Source organism: Chroicocephalus ridibundus, chromosome 10 (assembly GCF_963924245.1).
Source record: "Chroicocephalus ridibundus chromosome 10, bChrRid1.1, whole genome shotgun sequence".
Lineage (NCBI taxonomy): Eukaryota > Metazoa > Chordata > Aves > Charadriiformes > Laridae > Chroicocephalus > Chroicocephalus ridibundus.
In genome coordinates, this window is record NC_086293.1 from 21,262,213 (window position 1) to 21,266,693 (window position 4,481).

General features: G+C 48.0%; 1 non-coding gene across 1 annotated transcript; it reads right to left on the reverse strand.

The window, feature by feature from the left end:
- Positions 1-3,880: 3,880 nt before the first annotated feature.
- On the reverse strand, positions 3,881-3,963 carry TRNAL-UAA (transfer RNA leucine (anticodon UAA)). Its single transcript has one exon. It is a non-coding gene; the product is annotated as a tRNA-Leu (tRNA).
- Positions 3,964-4,481: the final 518 nt, after the last annotated feature.

The following is a 4,481-nucleotide window of genomic DNA, read 5'->3' on the forward strand; positions in this document are numbered from 1 at the left end:
ATGGGAGACAAAATCACTCAGGGTGTAAACAAATATAACTTCTCTGATGTCCATGGAGGAGTGGGTGATTGCACTGGAGACACACAAAGCCTCTAAGCTGTTTGGGTCATGTTTGCCCAGGTGGGATGAAAAGCGAAGTCAGGGGCTCCTGATTACAGATGGTCACTGGAGGCATCATGCAGATGAGACTGTGCCAAAATACATGTTCAACGGAGCCAGCCCTGCCCTCACCCAGCTAATCACAGAAAGATCTTTCTTGGTTGCACGGACCAAATTTTGAATCAAACACATCCCTCAAAGCCAGACACTTGCACCATGTCCTGGCGCCAAGAGCACAGATGGGACTCATATGCCAGGATCTACACATACATATACACACATATATGTATTTCTCCATATACCTGGATGGGAAGTATGTGAGAACAGGTGGCTGGTGTGGGGCAGAAACTCTCCATTTCTTCTCAACCATCATCTCACCAACAGGTTCCTCCATCTCCCCAGGGGAGATGCCCTGACTCTGCCCTGCCTTTGAAGGGCTTCCTTGGCAGCCCCATGCACACATCTGACCCTACAGAACTGCTCAATAGCATCTAAATTGCAGAAGCAGCATCCCTTAAGGCAGTGCCTGAGCCTGGTTTTCAAACTCATAAAGGAAGGAAATCAACTGACAATTGTGAGACAGAAAATCACCATATATTTGAGATGCTGCTGAGCAGCCGTGTAGGGGATGTCTGCCCCTCTCGGTCTGCTTTCTGAAATCCTGCCGTCAGAAGAGGCAAATACCCTCCAATACATTATAAGGTCACCAACCCACACTGCTCTCTCAGGTCACGGCACAGCGCATATTTTGGACACACAGTGTGCAGCCTCCCTCGAATTTGGGTGCCTCTGATTCATACCCTCACCTAGATCTGGTGCTGAGCTTCACTGTTGTAAGAGCGCGAGCCCAAACACGAGACCAAACCATCACCAAACGCTGGGACAAGGTGCTGCATCCAGGCCAGCATCCAAGGGGGATGCCTTGTGGGGTTCCCAGCCTGCTGCCAGGGGGGCTCAAGACCCTCAGTCCTCCTGCGGTCCAAAGGCCACCGATGTTCCGCAAGGCACCCAGACATCCCGAGACACTTTTCACAAAGAGCGAGCGTCTGGGGCACAGCTCCCGGCACCTGCAGGCAGAGGCACCAGCTCTCGTCACCCACCAGCCGGCAATCATAACAGTAGCAATACCAGAGTAAAACAATAACATTTTGTTTATCTCCTAAATAGTTAGCTCATTTTAGCACTCTGCCTCCAAGTGCTAGATAATAACGGGATACAAGGCAGGCGGTAGCTTTCTGTATCCAAAACAGTGTGGGTGCATCTGCGATCGTAAAGAAGTTGAAAGTGGCTGCTCCAGATTCCCAGCCCTGGAACTGGTGGCACGAGCTATAGGTTACAATGGATATGGGGATTTCTCAGGGATACAGAGCTGGGGCAAGCTAGACGAGCTGCTCTGGTGCCTGGATGTAGGCTTTGACCTACATCCTTTGAAGCTCTGGTTCCCTGTTCCTGAAACTGCCTGTGTTATTCTAGGAGTGCTTTGCTTTTGATTTATTTTAAGTACAAATGTCCCAGGATCTAATCTGAGATCTGCAAGCAGGAGCACATGGCAAAAGATGGCACTTACAAAGATCCTAAAAAACCATTTCATTTAGATTAAACAAGGCACTTATTGTGTTTTAATAGAGAAATTGATTGTTATGTATATCGACCTTAACATCTTAGATTTGTATCTATTTCATCACTTTTAATCTTTGATAAATACGTTTTTAATAATTTCTAGGTGTTTATTGAACATAAAACTGTCTCGTGAAATTGAGAGTAAGATTGCTAAATACACTTATTGTACACTACTTCAACACAAATTCATTATTAAAAAACCTTTCACTGAGGTTTACTTTTAACCACAACATAAGAGATGTGCGTACTGCATAGTTAATCTATAGTAAATATATTTGTAATAAGCTATTGGTATTTAACCTGCAGTAACCATCTTAATAAATATGATACATGGAAATGGCTATTGGACAGGTTGCTCTTTTTAGCTCTGTCAAACACTTGGAGGATGTGGGGTGAGAAGGAGGAAAGCTGTGGCCTGGTAGAAGGCAGTTTATTTATCAGTCCTCCACAGCCCTCGCCTACCCTGGCCACTGGACTCATTGCTATTTCAGTCCCCAAATCTCCAGCCCCACATTCTTACACGGCTCTGCCATTTAATCTCCGTCCTGAGTCAAATTAACACTTGGCCCCAGCCATCCGTCTGACTCCGGCAGGCTGCGCGATGCAAAGGCTGTTAATTCGGCTCCTGGTGCCCTCAGATGATGCTCTGTCTGCCCAATAGTTTTGCAGAGTGGATAAACATCCTCGAGGGATCAGGAGCAGAGCAGAACCTGTACCCCTGGGGTGGAAAAAACACAAGCCATGGATCAACAGAGAAGCTCAAATGAGGAGATTTCAGCTTTGAACTCAGCGGACGCCACCAAATGCCTTTGACACATGAAGTAGACAGGAGTCTGACTCCAGGCCATCGGAGGCAAAAGACTTGACCCGCAGTGCTGCTTAGACCCCCTGGGATACTCTCAAAGATGTATTTGTCATTCTTTGCATCACTTAATGACTGAGGTTAGTTGCAACAAGCCAGCTCTAGCAGATATGCACAGAATTTCACTCCTAGCACTAATCAAATGGGAGAGGGGCACAGTAATTCCTCCCATGTCCTCTCCTCTGGGTCCTGCCCTATTTGTTATACGGCCACTTGTACAGGCCCTGCAATCCCTCCTGTAGGCCACCGTCTGATTCCCATATATCAGAGAGAGCCAAAGATCTTAACGCGCAACTTTTAATTGAGCTGTATCATCTGCCACAAACATGAAATTAATGGTCCTACATCATAATCATAAATTCATACATAACCCCATGCACCAGCAAATAACTCTTTGCAGTGATACTACAATGGTAAGCTGATTTGCAAGAAGCGCACGCTACCCAGGAATCCTAATTAACCAAATTAACACCATCACTTCAAATCATGTCCCAGCAGTAGGACATTTCCGATTGGCCTCGGGCTGGAGCAAAGCAGCCAAATGAAAACCTGACAGCGTCTCCGCGGGTCCAGCAGGCCAACCCTTTACTGAGGGAAAATTCTGCTGCCCATCCATGCACACAAGGACGGGAACAAAAAAAATCTCGTGAGCATTTTGTAGGTACCAGAGGAGCAGTTCTCACTTTCTCATGCATTTCCCAAATTTAACCGTCAGCATCAGGAAGTTCTTCCTGCCATGCTGGCTTGCTCCAGGGGTTTGTGACACCGCCAGATCCCCCTGGAGAGTGCCAAATAGTGCTTTGGATGAGCCAAGCGATGGGTCTGGGGTCATGGAACAGAGCTGGCAAGAGAAGCTGGTGTGCAGCAGCCTCCACAAACCCCAAATCCATCTCCCTGAACCCACTTGTTTCCGCTGGTTTCCACTTGTGGCTTGCCTGAGCTGTTTAGAGCTCAATGCCTTTTTTTTCCTGCCTTCAGGGTAGTCACGTTTTTCTATTTCTGCCATGCGAAAAACAAGTTGCTATTTTGAGAGCGTGTGGGATTCAAGCCCATGACGGTCCCAGCACTCCCTGCACGAAGGACGAGCGCCGTAACCTGTGTGCCAGAGGGACTTGCCTCACATCTCTCTCTGTGTTCAGCCTGGACAACAGGGTGTCTCAGTCCCACCAGGGTCCTCACGCTGGGGCACTGAATTGCCTCAACTCGCCAGGTACAGGGCCCATAGGTCCCTTCCCTGCTCTCAACCAATGCTCCAAAAGCTGGGGTGAGGGGTTTGGACCAAGAGAAAAAGGACATTCCTACCAGAAGTGGGGTTCGAACCCACGCGGGCATGCGCCCATTGGATCTTAAGTCCAACGCCTTCACCACTCGGCCATCCTGGTGGGCTATAAGCTCTCCACTGGCCCACCAGTCCCTCCCCTGGAGGGCACACACCTCATCAAGCCCTCAAGATCCCAAACCAAGGCACTTCCTTGGGTTGGGACCCAGCAACACCTTCCCCTCCTTCACGGCTTTCTCTTATTTTTATTTTTTTTTAATTGTTTAGGTTGGAAAAGACCTTTAAGATCATAAAGTCCAAACACTGACTCAGCACTGCCAAATTACCACTACACCGTATCCCTCAGCACCACATCTACATGTCTTTTAAATACCTCCAGGGATGGTGATTCCACCACTTCCCTGGGCAGCCCGTTCCAGTGTTTGATAACCCTTTCGTTGAAGAAATTTTTCCTAATACCCCATCTAAACCTTCCCTGGCTCAACTTGAGGCTGTTTCATCTTGTCCTGTCACTTGTTACTTATGTCCCCAGAAAACTGGTGGAACATTATTGGGAGGCACCAGGTCTCGTGGGCCATGGAGGACAGTACAGCCCCTATGTCCCTGTGCAAGAACCATAGT